The following is a 12416-nucleotide window of genomic DNA, read 5'->3' as shown; positions in this document are numbered from 1 at the left end:
TGCCTAAACAGAGAGCCGCAACCGTCCAACCGCTGGGCCGAACGGTTGCGGCGCTCATGTCGGCCATAGGGCCGACCTGGGCGCCGTGCCCGTTCCACCTTACGGTGGAACGAGCATGCCGTTCGTTCGTCCTTACGGTGGAACGAGTGCGCCTATCGTTCCACCGTAAGGTGGAACGATAGCGCCGTTCGTTCCACCGTACGGTGGAACAAACAGCGGGTGCCGTTTCCATCAGGGGTGGAACGGGCAGTTCGTCCGTTCCACCCGTGGTGGAAACGGCACGGCGCCTCCGTTTAGGCTATATTCATACGGGTTCCGCCTCCGATTTGGAGGCAGAACCCGTGATTTCGGAGTAATTTTAAACAAAAAAAACTTACCGGAGCATTCATGAAGCCTTTACCCGCTCCTGGCTTTGGCGGCATGTCGTTTTAGGTCGGGTTTTTTGAAAATCCAAAAAGCTAGAGAGGATTTGAGAGTTTTGAGTTTTTGAGTTTAAATTATGAGGAGGGTAAAATTGTAAAAAAAGTACGATAGAAAGTATAACCATGGCGGTATATAGCAGCCCACAGGTTAAAATAGTAAAATATATTATATTATCCCTATCCCTATATCCCACATACCAAACATTGAATAATAATTCTCGACTATCATATTTTTATCTTTATCCCAATCATTTATTCTTATCTCTATCACAACTTTATCGTTATCCCTATCCCAATAGAATACCAAACGCCCCGTATATATATATAAAGATATGGGATCAAAAACATTACCCGTTAGGGTAATAGAGGGGTATGTGAATACCTCCAGGTACTCAGTACCTGGTACCCGTCATAACTCTTTTATATATTAAAAAATATCATTATTATTTTTTATAGGGGTGTGCATCGGTGAGGTTTAAACTGCATACCGAACCGAACCGATTGAATTCGGTTGTTCGGTTCGGGTTTTTTGACACTTCGGTTCAATATTGGTGTTATTTTTTGGTGCATTTCGGCATTTGGTTCGGTTCGGTTTGACAAAAAATGTAAAAAAACCCGAACCACACCGAATTACACACATTCTATATTATTTTATATATATACACATACATATTTGAATTTACAAGTTTAATTTTGTTTATTGTTTTTGAGATAATAAGTTAATATGAATATATTTTGAAAGTATTTCAAATTTTTTATTATTGAGGTAAATTTAATGATGAAATATTGGTGTTTTTAATTAAATTCGGTTTGTTCAGTTTAAAACCGAACCGAATATTTCGGTTTTATATGTTATTCGGTGTCGGTGTGAATTATTTTGATAGTTTTGGTATTCGGTTTGGTTTTGAACCTATGCACACCCCTAGTTTTTTATATGTAAAATATGAGATTTAAACCTCATTCTTTTGTTTTTAAACCATTAAGTGATATCACTGAACTACTTTATTCTTATTGATTAAAGTTCAGTTTGTTCATTTTTAGATGTATGATTTATTAAACTTATACTTTGTTAAATTTGTAATACTTTTTTGTTTTATTTATTGATTCTTAAACGAGTAAGGGTACCCGCGGATACCCGTTAATTAAATGGGATGAGTATGAGATAAAAAGTATACCCGTTAGGATAATGGGACGGATACATATAATTAAAAAATAAACAGATAAAAGTTTGAGATTGACACTACCCACAAGTATCCTACCCGTTGTCATCCCTATGCCTTTTTGTTTTATTTATTGATTCTTAACGGGTAAGGGTACACGCGAATTAAATGGGATGGTATAGGAATGTAAAAAGTATACCCACTAGGGTAATGTACGAATACAGATAATTAAAAAATAAACGGAGGTATCCTACCCGTTGCCATCCTTATACCCTACTCTGCATATAATTTAGTCATAACACTAAAGCTCGCCAAAGTGAATTAAGACCTTAAACTATCAAAATCATCAATCAAACCCCTGAATTAAGTTAAAATCATCAATTGAGTCATCATTCTAAATAAAAACCATCAATTGAGTTTTTATCGAAAATCATCCGGTTGAACAGTTTCAGACTCTATTCCTCAAACCCATTTTGAGCTAACACAAAGATCATTACGGTCCATGTCAAATATCGTAATTTTTGATTTTAGGATAGAATGATGACTTAATTAATAATGTTTTGTTAGTTCATGGATCTAATTGATGATTTTGATAGTTTAAGGTCCTAATTAACTTTAAAGTTTTAGTTTAAGAGTTCAAATGAGTGTTATGCCTATAATCTAATAATGTAAAATGAAAATGGCATAAAGCTTATATTGGTCCTTAAACTATACCTTAAAAAATCAATTAGATGTCAAACTACTAAATTACCAATCAAGCCCTTAATTTTTTTAGAAATTAACAATTCACACCCTCTATTATAAGTGATCTTAAAAACTAATAGTAATCTAATCCTAATTCAACAATTAAACACATGATTAAGATAATTTTTCTTTTACAATTTTTAACTTTTATCTTCATCTTGAGTTTTACTTTCTATTTTCCATTCATAAAAGTCAGAAATCTCTCTTTTTAATAATATTTTTAGACATAATAGTTAAATCAGTTTTTTTTTTTTTGGAATATCAAAATAAAATTTATCTTTGATTAGAAACGTTAATAGTAATTTTGGACTGTGTGTCTATTCTCTCAAAGCCTCCAAAATCGGTGTCTGGCTTTTTACTGGAAGATAATGTGGAAGCTTGTTGTTTTTTTCTGTTTGTTATTGCTTTCTCAACTTACAAAAAAAAAAAAAAAAAAAAAAGTAATTTTGGACTTCTAAAATACGATAGGGATAAATTTCTATTTTACTTGAAAGGAAATTTATAAAACTGGCTTTTGGAGAAGTCCATTTACGTTTTTAGACCTATTTCAACATATGTTACTGTACTAGATACTTTCAACCCGTATACCTAAGACACCTTTAGACTCTTCAACTTTCTATCCCAAACTCAATGCAAACTTTCAAAATATGAAAAGTTTCATTGTTGTCAACCTCATCAGCACGACTGAACTGGAGCATTTCATCAGCACGACTGAACTGGAGCATTTCTTTCCATTGATGTTGATTCTAACACCTCTAAGGAACATAAACATACTCGAAACCTAAAATTTTAAAATGAGCTCGAAATAGCTGATACCTATGGAGAAAAGTCGAAATAGCTGATACATCGATCCACCATGATTATTGGTTCGCATTTTATGAAATGAGAAGAAAAAAATTTATAATTTCATAAAATGCAAACCAAAATCATAATAAAATAAGAACCCAATATAGTTAACCAAATTATAAAATGAGAACCAAATATAGTTTCGCACATCACAAAATGCGAACTAAAAATCATAAAATGCAAACCATTTTTGTTTAATTAGGTTCTATTTGCGTGCTTATGCTTAGTTATTTTTGAATTTGCAATGAATACGTCAAAGATTAACACATAGTCCTTTTAGATTGTTGTTTGATATTCTTCAGTTTAAATTGCTTACTAGATTGTTGCGATAATCTTTATAGTTAAATTATATGCTAATTTATGACAATGCTTTAGAAAGTGCACGCCGGGAAGAATAGGAGGGGTTTGAAGAAGATGGGTTGAACAAGAAGATGAGGTTGAAGAAGATAAATAGTTTGTGAGGGTTTTTTTTTAAAAATATATTAGAAAAATCTAATTTGGTAATATATATCTAAATGAGTATAAAAATATAAATAAATCTCTTGATTGAACGAATTTTATAAATTTCCCTTATTTGAATGTAACGTTTTGCAATTTACAAAGGCTCTGACTGGTAAAGAGTTTTTTTGGGTAAAATGAGAGGTTTGAGCCATTTTAAAGATTTTGACTAGTCAAATCTGTAACATTAGTGTTTGGTGAAAAAAGGTTTGAAAGAGCTTTATTTGGTAAAAAAAACTATTTTTAAAAAAGTTGGTTTTAAGAGTTTTTTCAATTAACTTATTGTTCTATCTCTTTTGAATGAGTTCTTATACTAAGCACCGGATCTTCCATGTCACTCGGAGGACTCTCAATTCACATTTGGACACGTGTATTATAACCCCACGTAATAATTAAAATAGTGGAGCCTCTTATAAAATGTGCGGGTCTATGTTACACGTGTCAAAATATGTATAGAAGGTCCTCCATTTGACATGGAGAACCGAGTGCTTCTAATAACTTGCCCTTTTTTTGAATGATATTTTTACTCCTAATTACTACCATTTAACCCTAAATAAAGGCTTTACCATATTTTTATCTGTTATTTTATACAAACAACTATTAATAATCAGTTAGAGGCGTTTGTTTTGGGGGTTTCAGAAAAGGGTAAAGGAAAGAGAAGGTTTCCTTCCTTTTGTTGGCGTTTTTTTCTTAATCAATCATTCCTTTTACCCTCTTTTAGTTTTGGATTTACTCTTAACTCCTTTAATCCCATTCCCCAACCCCCCTAAGGTTTTCCATTCCCTTTCCCCCTCTTAGTAATTTGAACATGTACTATCCTTGTAAAATTCTATTTTAGTATCCATTTATTTATTTTTACTCTTTTAATCCTTGGGTTAATTTCACTTTTAATCCTTATACTTATATATTTTTTATTTTTCCCTCAAAAAATATTTTTGACTAAATTTAACTTTTTGAATTTTTTTGATCCATATATTTATTTATTTATAGACTAATTTCACTTTTGATCCTTATATTTATTTGTTTTAATTTTTTACCCTGAAACATATTTTTTTTATCATATTATTCAGTTTTAGTATTTATTTTTAATTATTTTAAAATAATTATTTTCTTTTTAAAATAGAATGTCTATACATTTTACCTGATTTATTTTATTTTATTTCAGTTTCCTCAGTTTCATCGTCTTTTGATTTTTATGGTTGAATGAATTCATTTTCATTCTTACTTTACAGGCGATTAATTTATTAATACAGACACATATATGTATAGAAATTATTCTTAAAAACACAACTCTGATTTATTACCTCATTTGAACCAAACAGCCACAAATGGAATTATGAATATGTTATTCCATCTGTGAAACTGAAACAAACAGATAATGTAATTCAGGGTCATTCTATTCATTTCTCCTTATTTCCTTTTCTTAATTTCATTCCATTATCTCTGCATGAACCAAACATCCTCTAAGTTTTAGGGGGTGTTTGGATGCTCCTTTTCGTGCTCATGTTTGCCTTTTCAGTTCGAAATGAAGAGTTTTAGGTGTTTAGTTAGTAACATTCATGTTTTCCTTTTACACTTGAAAAACAGCATTATGTGTTTGGTTAGTGATCTCATGTTTGCTTTTTACACCTGAAAAGCAGTATTTTACAAACGCAGAGATTTCTGCTTTTTGGAAAATCAGCTTTTTCCAACAGCAAACAACAAACCGTAATAACAAACAACAACTAGCAATAACAAACAACAAACCATAACAGCAAACAACAACAACAAACAGTAGGTAAAATAAACGGGTTTTTATTCAACAAGTTTACACAGTAGTTAAATAAAAAAAATAAAAAATAATCAGAGCTATTTGACTCGTGAAAATATGAAAATGGACCCATTGCAACTGTTGAACTTTGGGTAAATAATTGGCTGCCCACTGCTGTCTAAAGGGGGTCCCATTTTAATTTTGATATTATTGATAATTTATTTTCTTCATAAAATAACAGAAATCAGGGCTGGTACTAAAATAACACATTCTTGATGGAATTTGCTGTCCTTTTCCACAGGAATTTTCACATGCACCTTAATGAGCAAGTGAATTTGCTCATTCACCGTTAGATATAGGCTTATTAAATTTAAGCCTCAGGATGCTTTGAATCTCCACCTTAAAATTCTAATAAGCCTATATCTAACGGTAAATGAGCAAATTCTACATGCTCATTAAGGTGCATGTGATCAAGACTGCCTTTTCAATATCAAATTTACATTTTATTATATTTTGCAATTACTCAGGCTTAATTTCAAATAAAATTATAGATCGGTATATGTTGTTGATAAAATTTTTATTTTTTTAAAATTTGGCCAATAAGATCTTAAAATAAAAAAATTCGAAAATTAAAGTTGTTTAGTTTTTTTATTTTTTAAAATCATCAGTTTTAGAGTTTTCTCTCTCTAAATATTAATTTTTTATCTCATAAAAAACACCTAAATAATCTCAGACCTAAAAAATTGAAGAATTAAAGTTGTTTAAAATATTATTTAATTCTTAAAAATTTTCATTTTGAGGTTCTTATCGGCTAAATTTGAAAAAACGAAAATTTTGTCAACCACAGATACCAATCTGAAAAAAAAAAGAAACCACATGGTTTTATTTGAAACTAACCCAATTACTTTATTAAATCACAAACAATACTTATTAAATTGAATTGAATTGATTTCATACATTTTTATGACAATTAAATAAAGATCAAATCAATCTGTTCAAATTCTCTATTAAGTATGTGTAAAGTTGATTTTACTTGAAAACGTTAGGGGTAAAATGTTACTAGAAATATATCTACACTTTTTCAATAACAATAGAAGTAAATTTAGATTTTATTCCTAGTTTAAAGGGGTAATGTGCAAAAATACCCACAACGTTGATAACTAGGAGCAATTTTCCCTCTAACATCTAAAATGGTGCAATATTAGCCCTACCGATGACAAATTGGTTTAATTTGAGAAATAATTTATCAAAATATATTCTCAGTCATAATTTTTTTTTATCTCCACTACACATTCTCGTTATTTTATCACTTATCGGTAACTGATCATAAAGATATGTATATGCATGAAAAAATTAAAATTGTAAATATTTGGTTGAATTTAAAAATATATTAATCTCTAATTTTATTACAAAACTATAAAAATGCAAAAATCATTTTTTAGAATCAACCGATATGTAATTGATGCACAAAACGAGAATTGAATATTTGTGTTTTTCAATAATTAACCTAACTTATCAATATTAGATGTAAAATTGCTTTTGGTTGCTAACATTAAAAATAAAATTCCACCAATTTAGATGTTCAGAGTAAAATTGCTCATAACTCTTAATATTAAGAGTATGTTTTATTACATCTTATCCTTAGTTTAAATTGACACGAAAAATATACTTTTAACTATAAAGACTAAATTTAGCCTTAACGTATGAAATAGAGCAAATTTGACCCTAATATTTTCAAACAAAATCAATTTTAGCCGTACGTTATAAAAAATAGAGTCAGTCTTGACAATTTATGAGCCTTTGGCGAAATAATACATAAGAACCCCCTTAATAAAAAAACATTATACATAAAAATTTAAAATATATTTTAATAAATTAATAATTGTATGGTACGTAATAATACGCTCGCCAAATATACTTTTATTTATCGAAAATCACAAAGATGGTTCACAATATTTTTTTAAAATTAACTCTTAATCTATATTAAAAAAATCAATTCGACCTGGTAAAACCTTAATAGTATTAATATAAAAATTTGCTCCATATACTTATAGACCTAAAAATAATTTTGGGCCCCCTATAGCCTTGGTCCTAGGCCGCCGCACTCCCAGTCTAGACTCATGACCGACCCTGACTGATATTTAATTGTCATTTCAGACCTTTCAAATATCAATTATGGCTAAAATATTTAGTGCATTACTAACAAAATTATAAAAATTCCGTTAAAATGCTAAAACCTAAATCTATTACATATAAGTTAATCAAAATTTTTTATTGCTAAATTGTCTAATATATTTACTATGTTATTAATATAGTTACAAAACCAACTAAAATATACGAAACTGTTTCAATTTATCGACGAACTTATTTGGAAGGTCCAATATGACAGTTAAATAACAATCAAACCAGTTTTTTTTATAGCATATGTCTAAAATAATCTTGGGTTAGTTACAACTAACTACCCTGTGGTTTGCCGATTTGCAATGTGGTACCTCTGGTATTTTTTTTGCAAACACAACTCTATGGTTGCAAAATTACATGTTTTTTACTTAACCAAATTTAGCCGATAACGACCTCAAAATGAAAATTTTCAAGAATTAAACTTGTTTGGTATCATATTTACTATGGAACAATATTCTTAATTTTTCAAAATCATCATTTTTTGAGTTTTCTCTCTCTAAACATTATCTTTCTCTCTCATAAAAAAACACCTAAATGACCTCAAATCTAAAAAGTTGAAGAATTAAAGTTGCTTAAAATATCATCTAACTCTTGAAAATTTTCATTTCGAAGTCGTTATCAATTAAATTCTGACAAAATGAACTCAAATGCAAAATTTTGCAAACCACATGGTTGTGTTTGCAAAAAAAAAAAAAAAAAAAAAAAAATTCACCACAGGTAAAGATTTGCAAATCAGCCAAACCACAGAGTAGTTATTTGTAACCCAATAATCTTACTTCAAAATATTAATGTAAAATTTACATAATTTTACACGTTAAGACTAAATTTCAACTTCGCTTCACACATTAGGATTAATTCATATATATGTAAATATATATTTATTGTAACAGCTGATATTTTCCCTGCAACATGGCTTTATAGTAACTTGTGAATATATTGTATTATTATTATTTCAGTTACAGAAATTAAAAATTATGTTGGTGTTTTTTAATGCAAAATGTAGGAAGAAAAGAATCATACAAGTTGTCAAAATTCCACTTACTTTTTGTCATTTTCTTATAAAATCACATGAACTCCATTATTTTGACCATAAAGCTGCCTCAAGACCATTTATCTATTTTAGATAATAATTGGACAACCGAGCAATCCAAAAACTTTAACATTACATTTATCTTTCTTGTAAATATTTTTTGGAAAAGTACTCTTTTATGTAATTTCTTAAAAAAAAAAAAAATACTCCTAAGTTACAAAGTGAAGTTTTATATAACACATATGTATATAAACACGAATATGGATTACCGGGTTACCTTTTATTACAGAAAGGGTTAAGGTGTAAAAATACCCAAAACAATTTTACTTTTAACGTCTAAAATGGTGCAATTTTACCCCTAACGTTGGAAGCCAAGATCAATTTTACCCATAACGTTGATAAATTGGGTCAATTTGAGAAATAATTCATCAAACTGTCTTCTCGGTCATGAATCTTGTCATATACATTTCATACATGCGTTATTTAATCAGTAACAAATCACAAACATATATTTGGACGTGAAAAAATAAAAAATAAAAATATTTTTTTGTATGAATTAGGCAAAAAAATTCAAAAAATTCACCGATTTTATAAATATTAATCTCCAATTCTATTATTAAATTACAAAAAATATGAAATCTTTTTTTTTAAGAACGAATTGATATGCAATTTGTGCAAAATAAAGAACAAAAATGAATGTGTTTTATAATAGTGACGAAAATTGACCCAAATTATTAACATTAAGGGTAAAATTGCTCTTGGCTACAAACGTAAGGGGTAAAATTGCATCATCTTATACGTTAGGGGTAAAATTACTTCTGACCCAAAACGTTAGGAGTATTTTTGCACCTTAACCCTTACAGAAATTAGGGTGAGCAAAATAACCGGTAACCGATTACCAAACTAATAATAGAACCAAATTTTTAGTTTGGTTCGGTTATTTTAACATTTTGGTTTGGTTCGGTTTTAATTTTGATTTAATTTGGTAATCGGTTATGAGTTCGGTTACTGAAAAATATATCGATATAACCGATAACCGAACCAAACTTATTATATAAATATAAAAAATATAATTATATTTTTACATATATAAATAACTTATAAAATATAAAATTCAACCCTTAAAAAATATACTTTTATCTTTATATATATAAATTTTGGTTCATTAGCCTTTAATTTCTTCCATTATAACTTTTATACAAAAGCATTATTTGAAAACCAATTAAACAAAAATATACAAAAATTAAATATTATGAGTTTTTGGTTATTCGGTCGGTAATCGAACTGAACCAAAAATTTTCAGTTATAAATTCAGTTACCAATCTTATTCGGTTCGGTTAACCAAAAGTTTGGTTCGGTTAGTAACCGAATCGAACCGATGCTCACCTCTAACAGAAATCCATTGAGTTGATTACAACGAAAGAATGGAAATCACGATTTTCGTATTACCAGTCACGTATCAACTACACAAAGATTAATCGAGAGAAAACACGATAGATCCACGAACTAAGAGCAGTAGTTGAGGCTGAGGGAGAGGGAGGTGCAAACAAGGAGGAGAAATGATACTAGAGAGCTCCTTTTCTAATTTTGTCCATTATGGTTAGGTTATAAGGTATGACTATTTATTTATAGCAACAACTAGACCTTAATCTCTAAACACTCGTTCAACTTATATCTGGTCCATTTTCATTACATGCGGATTATATATTGATTTATATCAATATTTTCAATATCTCTCACTCGCACATAACATAATATTTTTTTCTATCTCCTCTCATTCTCATTCATACTTGTAAATAGTTCGTGCAATCGACATACACTTGAGAGCTTTAACGTTATACACTCGTTTGAGATATATAATGGCTCGATGTACATGTATCAAATCTATAGATATACACTGATTAGAGATATGTAGTCTTTTAATTGAACATGGATCGTTACAAGCTATATGCTCTATCCCATATTCTATGTTACAACCATATGTAATACCTTGATCTCATTATAATTTTCTATTTTCACAAGTATGCACATATATAAATGTCATTGAAATATATAAAAGCTTAGATGTGATCAAATAGAAATATTCCTCTCTTACTTTGTTCCTTCCATCATAATCTAATTTGCTTAAATGATCAGATTTTTTTATACTCCGAATTATCTCATGGTCTTCAGAATTTTCTTCCAAGACAAGTCAAATTAGGTCATACTTTCAGAACAAATTAAACGTTCTGAGGATAGAATAAATTCAAGAAATCATATTTTCACAACGTGATTCTCACACTAGGAAAAGTTGAGACTCATTATATATAATGCTTTTCCATATTATTGTCACAAGGCACACATGATACGAAATAATGTATTATGTCATTCTATCCCTTCCTTTGAGCATGTCTATCTCACTGACACTATATATAAATTCCAGTTCAGATGTGCCAAAACATCTAACTTCAGTCAACACCACACAGAGACTACAGAATATCTCAAGTTATCTTTAACTTATGATTTTAATACCATGTAACTCTCTTATATGTCTATATGTTATAACATACATATATACCCATCTTGTGCTTTAAATGAAACTAATTTCATCCCTTGTGCAAGGTGACTCACGTTTATTGAGCTAGACCTCGTTTTATCAAAACAACAACTTCATCCTTACTCCATTTGTCACCATTATAATAAAATAAGGGCAAACACTCGTGTGAATGAGCTACTTCTTTCTTTGACATGTATAATAGAATAACAGCAAATATCAACAAATGATATTTATACTCGTGTATTATAAACATTCAACCTTAATTGAATAATTATGTTTTTAAATACATGAAATAGAAGTATGTTTAGATCCAACACAAATCCTTGTATCTAACATGTTCTGTTCTAACATCTTTTATGACAGTTTTGACAAGTGGATATACTAACTTGTCATGAGTAGATGCATACTTCATATATTAACTTCTTTAAATGAAATTAAACTTCTAACAAAATTTAATTTCTATGTGCTTTAGATTGCTATGGATCCTTTGATCCTTAGCAAAAACTCATCATATTGCCTATCATTTTTGGTCAGTACAGGAGTATATGAGGTTACTAAATAGTTCACAAATCGATTTGACGATACTACCACTTGTATTGCAGACGAGTATCACACATATTCAACTCCTATAGCAAATATGGACTCACCAATTTTCTCACTACTTAATCAATGTGACACTTTAGCCTAATCAGAAAACCCAAGTAGACATGGATTTTCTCATATCCAACTCTTCTATTCAATTTCTCTCTGAATTATTCTAACCACATATCCTTTTAGATGACCTAGAGAGTAAACTGCAATTGCTCTAAAGTCCCTTAGTACTCTTTTACAACAATCCAATGTTGTGCTGAGTTGGACTCATATCTACTCACTATCTTAATGGTGTGACGTACATCTGGTCTTGTGCACATCATAACACAACTATCCACGATGTTACTATAAAAAACATTTCTCATATGTTTAAACCTCTTTGTTGTGTTAAGGAATATATTTCAATATCATGGGTCATACCCTTACCTATTGGGCTATGTACGAGTTTGCAATCTCGCGTATTGAATTGTTCAAGAATGTTATTGATATATGCCTTGACAAACCAATAATTTCTTTGAACAATTTCTTGAAACCTTTATTCCAAGAACATACGTTGCTTAATCCATGTATGCTATTTCAAAACAGAACTTAACCAAGATTTGATTTGGTTTACATATACAATGTAATTTCAAGCTATGTAGAAGTTATCAACATATAA

Source organism: Euphorbia lathyris, chromosome 6, assembly GCF_963576675.1.
Source record: "Euphorbia lathyris chromosome 6, ddEupLath1.1, whole genome shotgun sequence".
In the NCBI taxonomy this organism is placed as follows: Eukaryota; Viridiplantae; Streptophyta; class Magnoliopsida; order Malpighiales; family Euphorbiaceae; genus Euphorbia; species Euphorbia lathyris.
The sequence above is the reverse complement of the archived record's forward strand: the minus strand, read 5'-3'. Positions refer to the sequence as shown.